At 39.7% G+C, this 14,301-nt stretch overlaps 1 pseudogene; it reads left to right on the top strand.

The window, feature by feature from the left end:
- Window positions 1–2,501: 2,501 nt before the first annotated feature.
- On the top strand, window positions 2,502–3,146 carry LOC101323550 (low molecular weight phosphotyrosine protein phosphatase pseudogene; annotated as a pseudogene).
- The last annotated feature ends 11,155 nt before the right edge of the window (window positions 3,147–14,301 follow it).

The following is a 14,301-nucleotide window of genomic DNA, read 5'->3' as shown; positions in this document are numbered from 1 at the left end:
CACAGAATTTACTGTCTTTGTTAAATTAATTAATATATGTCTATAATTTGTAGTAATATTAAGATTTAAAACCAATTCAAATTTAAAATATAATCTTGGAAGTCAAAAAATTTTTCAAATTTGCATTTCTCCCAATACCTTCTAATGAGCTCATTGTTGATGACAATCACATGTTCACATTACTATATCATCCTTCACAGAATGTTGACTTTGCGGTTGGTTTGGAATATTCTTTAAAAAGTCTCCCAAAATGTATAAAACATACCTGCAAATGTTGGATTCGAGGGCAAGCATTCCTGTATGAACCTTTCTTATGATTTTAATGTCCTTACTTAAATTTCTAACAATTCTTCATCTCATTTGTGAAGATTTATTTCATCTCTATTAACCTCACCTTAGATACATTTTTTTAAAGATTTTCAAAGACGTTTCTTACCATAGAACATTGTAATAATTATAAATTGCCAAAGCAAAACATTGCAATATCTAAAACTCTGAAATTTAGATTCTGTGATTTCGATTCTATTTTTCACTAGTTATGAAGAACTGCATTTAAAAATATTATATTGCTTAGAGAAATCTAAATCATTAAACTTTTGGAAAACATTAACTCCATGGAGAATAATCTGTTTATTTTCATTAGTATGTTTCCATGCAGTTTATATGTTTAAAATAAAACTTTTCTAGTAGCATAATTTCTCATCCTGAATGTAAATATTCTCAAAGTAGAAGTAAGTGGTTGTTAACTTGCAGTATTATTCAGTAAATATTTTTGTTAAAACCCTCGGTATTTTAAATCACAGAAAGTAGTTATGGATGAACCATGTTTTGGTTGTTTAAAGAATCAAAGGGAACATAATGGAAAGTTTCTCTTGTTGCTGTGCTGCTCAGAACAAACTGATCTCATCCTGGTGAGGTTTTGTAGTGTGATTGACACCAAAGCTTCCGTGTAAGGTATGGAGACAATGCATCAACTCTGCCCAGAACACAAACATGTGGTTTATAAATCATGAGAATGGCTTCAAAAGAAAACATGGAGACAACTGAGTCCAAGGGCTTCTGAAATGAAGGCACCCATGTATCAGAAAGCAACAAAATAGTTTCAAAAGTAAGTGAACACTTTCCTGGGATAATGGAGTTCCCTAACTCCTTCCTAGGCTCTGAAGAAGTCAGGGAATTCTAAGGTTGAAGAAGTTCAATAACTTGGTTTTTAATCCTCAGCCCGTAGTAATAGACAACAGAGATATAGATAGATATAGTGTGAATATAGATATATAGATGTCTGTGGTTAAGATATATTAATCAAAGAATAATGTTTAGCCAAAAATCTCTAATTCCAACCTACGGCTATTCAATTTTATGCAAAGGGCCAGAGTTATTTCTTATTTAATAATTAAATATTCTAATGTATGTCCTTCTATCAGATGGACAACTTAGACACTAAGTAGAAAGTATTCCTTACTTCCATAAATGATTTTTTTAACTTATTTTTATTCTGTCTTATGAGTTTAATCTCACATGTCTGAAATAACAAGACTGGAGGTGGGCAGAGCTCAGAAGTCTGAGGTGCAGCATGGGTTTCTTTGAACAATAATTAATCTCTATTCCAAGTAATTTGCATCATTCTATTCTCCAAATTTCTAGGAAATATTTACCCACCAATTGCAAGCCACAAAACAATGCAAAAGCACAAAAGAACAAAGAAACAAAAAAGATATAAAACCTACCCTGAGGGCTTCCCTGGTGGCGCAATGGTTGAGAGTCCGCCTGCCGATGCAGGGGACACGGGTTCGTGCCCCGGTCCCGGAAGATCCCACATGCCGCGGAGCGGCTGGGCCCGCGAGCCATGGCTGCTGAGCCTGCGCGTCTGGAGCCTGTGCTCTGCAACAGGAGAGGCCACAACAGTAAGAGGCCCGCATACAGCAAAATAAATAAATAAATAAATAAAACCTACCCTGACAATAGGAGACACTAGGAAACAGTCATACAATTTCTTGTCTTAAGAAAGTCTAAGAAATTTAAAGAAGAAAAGGTCGAGCAAAGTGAAAAGTATCCCATTTCAAGGAGAATCCAAAGAAAGCATCCATTACATGTAAACACTTTTATATTCTGATTTTTTTAAAAAAAAAAAAAAAAAGTAAGAGATTCTAGAGACATTATTTGGTAATGATTGTGGATCAAATTTCTGACTCAAAAGAGCTCCATTTTCTATATCTTAGCTAAACTTACAGATTTGGCCATTTGATGAATGAGGCCCTCAAATTATAAGATTTTCATGAACTGCAGAACTGTGTCTTTAACAAAAATACTACATAAGAAAAAAAAAGCTGAACTTAGGCACAACTCTCCTGAGATTTTGCTAACCTCTGATATACATAATAATTAAATTGGCTGGGAACTGAAGACTTGCTGTCCTTAATTTCACTTTTATGCAAAGGCGAGAATGTCATTCATTCAGGCATCAATCTTAATTAAGACTTCTTGGTGGGGAGGGGGGGAAGATGGCCGAGCAGGTGACCAAGTCGGGGGTGTTCGTGTGTCTGGGTAACATCTGTCTATTACCCACTGCAGAAGCAGTCTTCAGGAAACTTGTAACTGATCAAAGCGTTTCAGATACTTGGAGGATGGACAGTGCAGCGACGTCCACGTATGAACTAGGAAACCCTCCTGATTATCGGGGGGCAGGCTTGCATGAAGAAGCATGGTACTCCCATGAGTCACGTTGCCCGGCAGGTTACCAAAGAAGACTTTGCCGCTGCTTTTGACTGTATACTACGTATGGATGAAAGCAACCGTAGAGATTTGAATAGAAAAAGTAACCAAGTTAAAAACTGCAGAGCGAAAATTGAACTACTTGGGAGCTACGAGCCACAAAAACAACTCATTTCTGAAGATCGCTATGACGGCAGTGACGTTCACTTTGAGACCATCTACCAGCAGTGCGTGCAGTGCTGCAGAGCTGCCCTGGAGAAGGTCCGCTGACCCGGGTCCAGTCCTGCGCGGCCCAAGCTCAACCCCACAGCCCGGGGGCTCAGTCGAGTGTCACAGTGTCACCCTTCCCTAGCTCAAGGCCACAGGCCTTTCTTCAGTTGACTCACGTTTCTTACCTTAAAAAATAATTGTAGATGGAAATCAGTTGTGTTTGGCGGAAGAATAAATAAAATTTTTGATTCAGACAGTTTACGAGGTGAAGAAGAATCAGAAAGCAGTGCTCCCACTGTCCATTTTGGATGATGTGTGATGTTCGCCCGTCTGCTCAGGGTCAGGCAGTAGTCCGGGCAGAGTAAGTGCATAAGTAAGCAAGTTGCTTCCGCTTGAGTCATCTGTTCATGGAAGAAGCTGGAGGCCCTGCAGCCATAGCGGCCTTGCCCCGCTACCTCCATCTTCAGCAGAGTGTGGGTTCTCCTCCTTGGGGCTGCAGCCCCAAGACAGGTCCCCGTGTGGAGGACTAGATGAGCAACAGCTCTCCTCCACTCACTGTTTATAGTTGGCGACCCAAAATCCTGGGAGCACACAGGCACAGATCAGTCTGACTGACGGTCGCTTAGAAGCAGGGAGAGTTCAGAGGAACGACTTCCAGTCCTCGGTATCGGGAGGGTCCCCGGTAGGAGACGTTGAGTCTTGAACCCACTTGGGCCTGAGGGATGTGCAAGGCAGCTTTCCCACCAGGCCACCAGGGGTGGCAGAGGCAGAAATACGGGGAGGTCTTGGCAAGAAAACTGAGCAGGGCTTCCCTGGTGGCGCAGTGGTTGAGAGTCCGCCTGCCGATGCAGGGGACGCGGGTTCGTGCCCCGGTCCAGGAGGGAGGATCCCACATGCCGCGGAGCGGCTGGGCCCGTGAGTCATGGCCGCTGAGCCTGCGCGTCCGGAGCCTGTGCTCCGCAACAGGAGAGGCCACGACAGTGAGAGGCCCGCGTACCGCAAAAAAAAAAAAAAAAAAAAAAAAAAAGAAAGAAAGAAAGAAAAAGAAAACTGAGCAAACTTGCGTCTGGCTTCCTGCGGAACTGCTCCATGAGATTCTTATCCTGAAAACTTGAGAGGTTAAGTGCATTGAGAATTTGATAATGGTATCCCTAAAAAGTAAAGAATTGAGAAAAAATGTTTAACTGCAACTAGAACATAGGAAAGTAAGGCACTTCAAAAGTTATACCCTAGTGCCCTAATCATTCAGTAATTGCTTAATAATCTCAAAGTAAAGAAATTTCTTACTCTTTTCTGTTCCTTCATATTCATAAATAAATCTCGACAGTTTGCTTTCTTTAATGTTTATATATATATATGACTTAACTTAAATACGGATTCTCAGACAACTCCTAGGATTCTTAAGTTGACTTTATCCTTACAGCTGTATCCAGACTAGGAGTCATATGAACAGAGAAACTCATTGCTGAATTCACTTGTCTTTTAAAAATTAGATCCAATCAGATTGGTTCAAAATATATCTACCTGTACAAATCTGGAGCTTCTTGGAAGTCTTAAGGTCACTCTTAGTTTAGTGTTTCCATTACAAAGTCATACAGGATATACAGATGCAAACTTTATTTGAAATATTCACTAACAAATCAGGTTCTATCTAAAGAAATATGTCAAAATATATAGCGCCACTCTCTTTAAAAAATGGTGATTTCATTGTCCCTTACAAGAATTCATAGCCTTCCCATTTTATTTATGTATGCCTTTTATATTCTGTGACATTCTGCCAGTATTTCAATCTCTTCATAGATTTGTAACTCACGAATTCCCAATGATGAACTTTTTCGGAAGTAAAGAGTCACTTTGAAGATTTCATTATAACAATAACAACAAAAAAGACTTCTCACTTTTCTTAAGAGGTCCTTATTCTACTTTTGGACTGGTTGTTTATTATAAACATCTGCCCTTACTAAGTATCCTAGCTATAGCAGATAATATCCAGTGGACACATCTTTGAAATTTCAGCTGCCAGTGCTTATTAAAAACCATTTTGGAAAAAATATTTATAGTCGTTAGAAGCAAACATTACCATTGTAGTTCTCATGTCATATCTTAATCTCTAATACCATTCTCCACTTGGACAAATAGCTGATTCCAAGACTGGGGCAGGGATGGTACAGGTGTGTCTGAGATGTACTGTGACAGGAAGCAAGAAGCTTTCAAAGGTTAGTGGGTTGGTCATAGGATATGAGAGCTAATACGAAGGGGCTCCCACTGGCTAAAGTTGTGAACTTTCGAACAACACAAAGAATAATGATTCTAGTAAATTAACACACATGGATCCCCTGGAAATCCAGAACATTATGCTCAGGAAAAGACGCCAGAAAATACAGCTGTCATTCTCTAAGGTGTCTTCTGAGCCACCTTCATAGTTCAAAAATTGGTAATTAAAGTGAAAGAGTTAAGTAGGTATCTTGATTTTCCTGTAGAAACTGTACTTCAAGGTAACTAAATAGACTAATTGGACCCATTCTTCTATGGCCTGGAGAAATGCCAGTAAATAAATATCAAATGATAGAAAAAATATTCATTTTTTTAAGGATTACCAATTTTCATTAAAACATTAGATAAATTGTTGATGGAGAACTGTACACTTATGTAGTGACAAAGCAACACTCTACTGATTACTTACACAATTCAATGAGAGAACATGTCTGTACAAAGAGGGGATCGGGCTTTCATCACCCTAATCCACAGGTCAGTCTCAGCACTGCTAAGTGTGGGACAACCAGATATAATGTATTTCCTGATTTGATGCACCATGAAGGACACAGCATTACCCATGGTGTATTCCAGCCAAAATTGTTTAATTGGAATTCATTCCAGTTCATTAGGAAATATAGGAGGTTTTCTATAAGAGAACAGCCACATAAATCCAGAAGATAAAATATAATACAGGACAACTAGCACAGTTTCTTCAGCAAGTCAGTGTCATGATAAAAAGCACTGTTCTAGATTAACAAACTTTCAATGACATAAAAACAAGATTCAGTTCATGCACCTGGACTGGATTCTGGTTTCAACAAACCATTTATATAAAGGACATTTGGGGGGAAGTTGGGAAATGGAATATGGAATATGGACTGGTTTTTAGAAGACATAAAACTTTTTGACATAAAAAATTAAACATTTTAACTAACAATGTAACTGGAAAAAGCAATTTACAAAACATTATGCATTATATGACTTTCTTTTTTTACATCTTTATTGGAGTATAATTGCTTTACAATGGTGTGTTAGTTTCTGCTTTATAACAAAGTAAATCAGCTATACATATACATATATCCCCATATCTCTTCCCTCTTGCGTCTCCCTCCCTCCCACCCTCCCTATCCTACCCCTCTAGGTGGTCACAAAGCACCGAGCTGATCTCCCTGTGCTATGCGGCTGCTTCCCACTAGCTATCTATTTTACGTTTTTTGCAAGACACACTATGATCATTTTTTCTGGGTAGGGGTAAAATGTCTTCTTTCTTATTCTTATGTATCTGTATCATTTGATTTTCTACAATATACATATACTACTGTGTAATAACAAAAGATGATTTTTAATTAGAAAATACTTATGGCCCTAAGAATATGTAGTCCCTTCACGTATGCTGTAACTAGTTGGTCTAATTTTTCCCTTGAAACACACCATATCATCTCAGAGCTAAATATATGGGCCAAATTATTTAGTGCCCACTCCCAACTATGGCAACAGAAACGCTTTCACTCAGTGATATGGCTGATTCATGTACTCACCTTCCTCCAAAAGATATATTCAAACAGCACAATATGTAACTGCCTCAGTATGATGTCATTAGGGATTTTAGGCTGTTTGTGAGTACTTCTGGGGGAAAACTCAAGTCTCCATACCAGAAATATCGATGCTTCTCATTACCCATTAGTTGGCTTCTCTATAATGGACGCTGACATTTATAATTATCTTTCACTTTTTCTTTGCCCTCTAGGAAACTTAGAGCCACATTCTTGGTCATTCTCCAGGCACTCTTCAGGATGGTGTGTTATGGGCATCAGTCTTGCTGCTGTCTTTATTAATTCCTTACCCAGCTTTTCTCCTTACCCAGATCTGTTCAATTGTTTGATTTTTAACTGCATATGTTAATTTGGTTAAGATCTTTTACAGAAAGACATGGGGTGTTGATTAATTAAGACTGACAGGCAACAAAATCTAAGAAGCCTTCTAGCCAAATCACTCTGGCTCGATGACCTCAGTCCTATTTCTGATCCAGTCTAGTCATAGGAAAGTTACTTCCCTGGCCTTCATCGTGTCAGCTCCCTGTGGGAATATCTTCCACACTACAATGTAAAAATGATTCCCTAAACGTTCATTGAAAGCCAACATTGTGGAAACAGCCCTATGAAGACATTTTCTGCATGACTGGTAAAGCTGCTGTGGAAGACACTGCTTATTATATTCCTCAATAACAAAGTCAGAGAATTCAACATTTTCTTTTCATTGCTCCCTCTGGAGTTTCTGTGAGAGTCTACTTCAGAGAAAGATTTCCATCCACGAGAAACTGCTTTTTCCTTGCCAGGAGTCATAATACATACATCACCAAAATTGGATCTAAAGATAAGTGCTTCAGTCCAGTTTCACAAGTCTCAATCTAAACATTCCCGATTTATCATCAGTTTTCAGCGTTGCCACACAGCCATTTTGGCAGCCCGAGGACATGATCTGGGAATTGAGCTAAATTTGTAAAAGAACTAATATGTGGAAAGTCTTACCTTTGCAATAAATGCAGACTTCAAAATGATCATCATACAATGAAACCATAGTACTAAGAGAGATGGTGAATACAACAGAAAGGGATCTATAAACACTTAGCTGGAACTTAGAAGTTGAATCTTACAGTTGAGTAAATAATGAAGAATGAGGTAATGAAGTTTTCTGTCCAATGTGTAAAAAGAATTAATAAAACTGCTCATGTGAAAATCTCAAAAAAATTAAGAACTCATCAACTGGAAAAAAGACAAAATTTAAACAGAAAGAATAGGCCAGTTAATAAACTGTTAGGGCACACGACTGAATAAACTATTTCTTTGTAATCACTATGTAAAATTTTAAATTAAGCTAATAATAAAGAACACTGGCTTTGGAGGTAGGAGGATATGAGCCTGGATGCTGGCTGTGTCCTTTACTAGCTTTGTGACCTTAATGAAAGCAAATTAATTAGCATCTTTTAACCCACTTTCTCCATCTGGTATTGTAGTTAATAATACTCCTACTTGGTAGAATTAATGTGATGCTTCTACGACACACTGCATAAAAATTGTTTAGTCCCGTGGCTGGAACGTAGTATGTGCTTGGTAATTAATATCGCACAGTGTCTGCAATGATCACTAAAAGACTGCTGAATTTATAAGACCATGAAAGTCCAAGGTATTTATTTTCTTTGTGAATCCAAAATTTCTTTCCTTTGGTAATGTACCATAAAGAATTTTGTATCTATATCTGGAGTCATTATGAAAGCAATCAAAGAAGAGTTGTAAAAACATGGGCCAGCAAAACTGAATATTGCAGAAAATAAATAACCACTTAAGAGAAAATGTTATAAATATACCTGGAAAACATACTAGAAATGGAACAAGTGTTAATGTAATCATGAAGAAGTGACAGACATTTATAGATTATTTTGATAGCATATGGTTGTTTCATACATGTTGCAAAGATATGTGTGATTCTGTGTGTACTATGTGTTTTAGCTGCCCAGGTAAATAAAAATATTCCTGTAGAATGGAAGTCATGAGACCAGATCTTCTATTTCTAGGATGCATGTCACTTTCCTCCTAACTTCTAGCAAGCAAACACACCAATGCCTACACACACACACACACACTCACTGGATTTTTGTATCATGAAAGTTCAACAAGGCACTTTTGGTGGATGGTAGATTTATCTAATCCGAGAAACACTACAATGGTTTTAATTTTTTCTACCTATAGTTCAATTTCCTAATTTCAGATTATGTATTATTCATAAATAATTTTTGCTGAATAGATAAAGATAACGCCATTTAGCGAGAGAGTTAACACAGAGGAACAGGTTTGGTGGTTAATGAAGAATTCTGAAGTTTGTTTGGAACATGTTAATTTGGGGATCCAACTAGTTTTTACCTCTCTTTTGAACATGTTAATCTGGAGATCCTACTAGCCATCCATGTATAGTTTAAATAGGCAGGTGCATATGAATCTAAACTTTAGAAGGTCTAGACAAGAGATATAAATCTGAGAGTTTTAAGCATATAATAATATCTAACATTTATTGAGAACTTAGTACAAGTCACACACTGTTAATATAATCCTCACAATAATGACATAACTAAAGCACTATTATCCTAATTATATGGATGAAGAAACAGAGATACAGAAAAGTCAAGTAATCTGCCCAAGGTCACACAGCTAGGAAATAGCGAAGCCGGGATGTGTATGCAGATACGTGGCTCCTCAACCACGCCCCAGGTTGGATGGAAAAGAATAGAAAACTCTGAGTGAAACCAAGGATCCATGGGGTCATTTATGGCAAAATATGAAAATTCTTCAAGAAGGGGAAAATGTTTCAACTGGGCTGAATGCTACTGTGAGGTTGATAAACATGAGGACCAAGCAAGGCCACCGAAGTTGGCTCCATGGAGATACTGACCTCCTCAGAAGTGCACTTGGTCTCTGCAGAGGTATGGGTTCAGGTACCAGACTGGAAAGGGCTGAAAGTGGTTGGAGATCAGGAAGCGGACACAGTAACTGCAGAATACTACTTTGAAGTCTTACCATGGATGGGAACAGAAAGAGGGTGTGTGCGAGAGTTGTTTGTTATTTTTTTTTCAGTTGGTGGTAATGGGAGAGTGGGTAACAGTAAGAGAAGGATCTTAAGAGAGGATGGGAGGGCTTCCCTGGTGGCGCAGTGGTTGAGAGTCTGCCTGCCGATGCAGGGGACACAGGTTCGTGCCCCGGTCCGGGAAGATCCCACATGCCGCGGAGCGGCTGGGCCCTTGAGCCATGGCCGCTGAGCCTGCGCGTCCGGAGCCTGTGCTCCGCAACGGGAGAGGCCACACAACAGTGAGAGGCCCGCGTACCACAAAAAAAAAAAAAGAGTGGATGGGAAAAGGGATGCAAAGAACAAGTAGAAGGATTGGCTGTGATCAAAGAAGGGCCACTTCCCTTATGAAAATAGGGAGGAAGAAAGAGGAGTGGGTGCAGATGCATTAAAGAGAAATGATTTGGTGGAAGGAAGATGAGAGAGTTTCCAAATTAATCTGTATTGTCTGCATTATAATTAAGTGTGAACTGAGATCATCAGCTGAGAATTAGAGTGAAGAGGTGTGAGACAGGAAAAAAAGAAGAAAATGTAATGTCATCTCCCTGAATGGGAAAGTAAGCTTTACAAAGAACAATATTGATGGCTGGGCAGGGTTGAGAGCCAGTTTCAGGGGTGAAATCATGAATTCAAAGAGAAACCAATAAAACAGTTGTGTGATTTTTTGCAGCAATATTTACTTGTTCTGGTGCAAGCAGGGAAACGAGGAAGATGACGATGATAATATTCACTGAGAACTTACTTTGTGCCATTTTTCTAAATGATTTACATATGATGAACTTTAAACAACCCTGGGTGGAACATTACAAACAAAATATTAAAGAGGGAGGAAAGGGTTGAACGGTTCATGCAACCAAGTGACTTTAACTGTAGACCCGCAGTGAGAAGATGGGGCACGGTATCAGCAGCTGTAATTACTCCAGGTGAACTAGGAGAAATGATTTGGAAACAGCCGTGGGTCACTGGAAAACAATGCCCCACTTCCTGGCCCTGAGATACATCGCTCCAAGGGAAATCGGTATCCTCGAGGACAGCCAGATTTTTAATTTAGTGAGGAGGTAGAAAGGGCATTCAGAGGAGATGCTGAAGATGCAGTGGGATTGCTAAACAGAGGTAGAGAGTTCCAGAAGATACATGCACAGGTTTAAGAGAAAGAGAAGGAAAGGAGATTGGATTCAATCTGATGATGGCTAGAGTAGGGTGGGAAGGAAAGGCTGGGTGTGAGGAATAATGGAGCTGGTTCTGAAAGTATCTCAGAGGACCGGTAGAACTAAGTTTTAGCATCTGATATGGAATGCTCAGCCCAATGGCCATATCATAAGTCAGAGTCTGATCAAGAAAACAAGAATTATTTCAGGTATTTTGAGCAGGAAGGGATTTAATTCTGGGAATTAGAGATGTCAAAAACTGTTGGAAGGCTAGGGCTGTGCAGGCGTCTCAGGGAGACAGCACTGATGGTCTCAGTTGCCTGCAGCAACGGAGGGGGTCACTCTCAGGACACCAGACTTTACATTGAAATAGTGCCTTGGCTTCTCCCTGACTCCCAAGTTGAATATAAATGCCTCCCATCAACAAAATTTAAATAGGAACCTTGCTGACAGGAAGTCTGGAAAATGTACTTTCCAGGATTCAAGTCCCTGAACACAGAAGAGAGAAGTGAAGGGGAAATAGCACCAAGTTACCAACATAAAATCCTTCAAACGACCTGACGCGACTGACATCGCCTCTCCTGCTCTCCTGCCCGACCTCTTCTGGAATTACAGGGCGTAAATGCTGGCCTGGCCATCACCCAAACCCTTATACCACCCCAGCCCATCTAAGCAACCACAGAGTTCGATCAGTGCTGCCTCTTCTCTTTGTCACCACGCTCTGTTTGCACTGAGCTGTATCTCCCCTCCATGCCTTCACCCTTCCTGTTCCCTCTGGATTCCTCCTCCAAAACCAGCACCCCCTTATTGGGCTCCTTCCTACTCTTTCTTCAGATATCATCTTGGTATCACTTACTCCCAAAAGCCTCCCCTCATATCCACCCAAGAGGTTTAGATGCCCCTTTCATGTGTTTTCATAATGTTTCTCCCATGAGAACTCATAGTACATTTTTAACTAGGTTGATTGTTAAGTTATCTCTCTCTTCCACACAGAGAGACTGGGGCTCTGTTAGGACAGAGACTATAGCTTCCTCATTCTTATTGTGACCTCAGTGCCTTTCATAACATAGGTCCTTAACACGTATTTGTGGAAGAAAGGAAGATAGGTTTATGGACTGAATTTTGTTCACCCCAAATTCATATGTTGAAGCACTAACTCCTAATATGACTATATTTAGAGATAGAGCCTTTAAAGAGGAAATTAAGGTTAAAGTTGTCAAAAGGATGGGGCCCTAATCCAATAGAAATGGTGTCCTTATAAGAAGAGGAAGAGACACCAGAGATGTGCTTGTCACATTAGAAAAGGCCATGTGAGGACACAGCAAGAAGGTGGCCATCTGCAAAGCAAGGTGAGCAGTCTCAGGAGAAACCAAACCTGAGAACAGCAGAATCTTGGAGTTCTAGCCTTCAGAACCATAAGAAAATAAATGTCTGTTGTTTAAGCCCTCCCGTCTGTGGCATTTTTTTATGGCAGCCCTGGCAGACTAGTACAGACAGGGAAGAAAAAGAAGGGAAAAAAGGAAGGGAAGAGAGAAGGAAATTGATAGGACTTAGCTTTTATTTCTTGATTAGATTCATTGATGTAATATAGTCTATTTTCAAAATCCATGCATCTAGAACACATCATTTACTTCGTTTGTAAGGAATTCCTGATGTATTTATTTATACCGTTCGGTTATATTCCCACTGATGTGAAACTAAGCTCTAAGAAAATACACTGCCCATATCAAGAAAAATTGGCAACTACTTTCTTTTTTTTAAAGTAATTTCACAGAATAGCGGATCCTTGAAGGGTAAGATTTCCAACTGGGAGAAAAGGTAAAAGTGTTTCCCTATTCTGGGCCTCTCCTATATGACCCAACTCCAAAACAAATGCAAATCAAATTATCAAATACACCAAACCTCCTGTGTTCCAGGCCCAAGTTTAAGTTTCCCAAGAAGAAGTTTTTAATGAGTTATTAAAAATGTGATGAGTCCAACTTATTATTTTTCTAGGTACTCTGCTTTTTAACAGTGGAATCTGTATTTTCCCTGCCCAATATGATAGCTACTAACTGCATGCAGCTATTTAAATTTAAGCTTAATTAAAATTAAGTGGGCTTCCCTGGTGGCGCAGTGGTTGAGAGTCTGCCTGCCGATGCAGGGGACGCGGGTTCGTGCCCCGGTCCGGGAAGATCCCACATGCCGCACAGCAGCTGGACTCGTGAGCCGTGGCCGGTGAGCCTGCGCATCCGGAGCCTGTGCTCCGCAGCAGGAGAGGCCACAACAGTGAGAGGTCCGTGTACCGCAAAAAAAAAAAAAAAATTAAGTGAAATTTAAGATTCACTTCATCAATTCACTTCCTCAACATTTCCCTAATGTCTACCATATTGGGCAGCCCAAATGTAGAATATTTCCATCGTAACAGAAAGTTCTATTAGATGGTTCTGCACTAGATCAATAGTTTAACACAAAGAAATATCTCTGAGGGTAGGAATTTCAGACAGGTAGATTATGAGTATTGGCCTCCTTGCTCCCTTCCTTTCTGATCCCCTTTAACAGTATGGTAGGTTTTTATTACACATATTAGAAAACTCATTTCAAATTGACATAAACAATATAGGATTTTATTTACTCACATAACTTGAAAATTCACAGGGAATTCAGGCATGGTTTAATCAGGGTGCTGGCTCCATTTTTCTCTAATTCTTTCACAGTATTAACACTTAAACCTTGGCCTAATTTCTCTCCATTTTTACAAATGGTTACAGCAGTTCCAGGCTGTGCATCTGTATCCACACCACTGAGATAAAGAGATTTCTCTTCATCCTACCTTAGAATAGATGCCATTTCTTTCACCTATTCCCTCTGCTTGGCCCAATAAATCTTAAGCAACACAGTATCCAAGTAAGTAACACTGATAAGTCAAAGGACTGGTTACTGAGCCCATCATCATGGCAACTGTGTCATATGAGGCAGATTTGCTTAGGTCTGTGAGGACTCACTCTGGGAACTGGGATAGAGTCAATACCCCAACACACACTCCAAAAATACTGTGTAGCTGCTATGCAATACGGGTGGGTAGTTCTCCAAAAGACAATGCCGTTGCAAAGGGAAGGAATGGATGCTGGGCAGGCAGCCAACACGTGCCCCTATGCCATCGTATAAAATATTAGGTTTCTAGAGGTTTAAAACTAACTCACCTTTCATTTTGAGAGATACGTTGAGTCCAAAACTGTCAGAGATTTTAGCCTACTTATAAGCTTACAAGTTAGCCTGCCATGGTGACATATACGTGTGTGCGTGTGTGTGTGTGTGTGTGTGTTTGTACTGACAGAAACGTCAGCTCTCTGGGTCAGAGAACAGACCATTTATCACTTAC

This window comes from Tursiops truncatus, chromosome 12 (genome assembly GCF_011762595.2).
Source record: "Tursiops truncatus isolate mTurTru1 chromosome 12, mTurTru1.mat.Y, whole genome shotgun sequence".
NCBI lineage: Eukaryota > Metazoa > Chordata > Mammalia > Artiodactyla > Delphinidae > Tursiops > Tursiops truncatus.
This window is presented reverse-complemented; position numbering and strand designations above follow the sequence as displayed.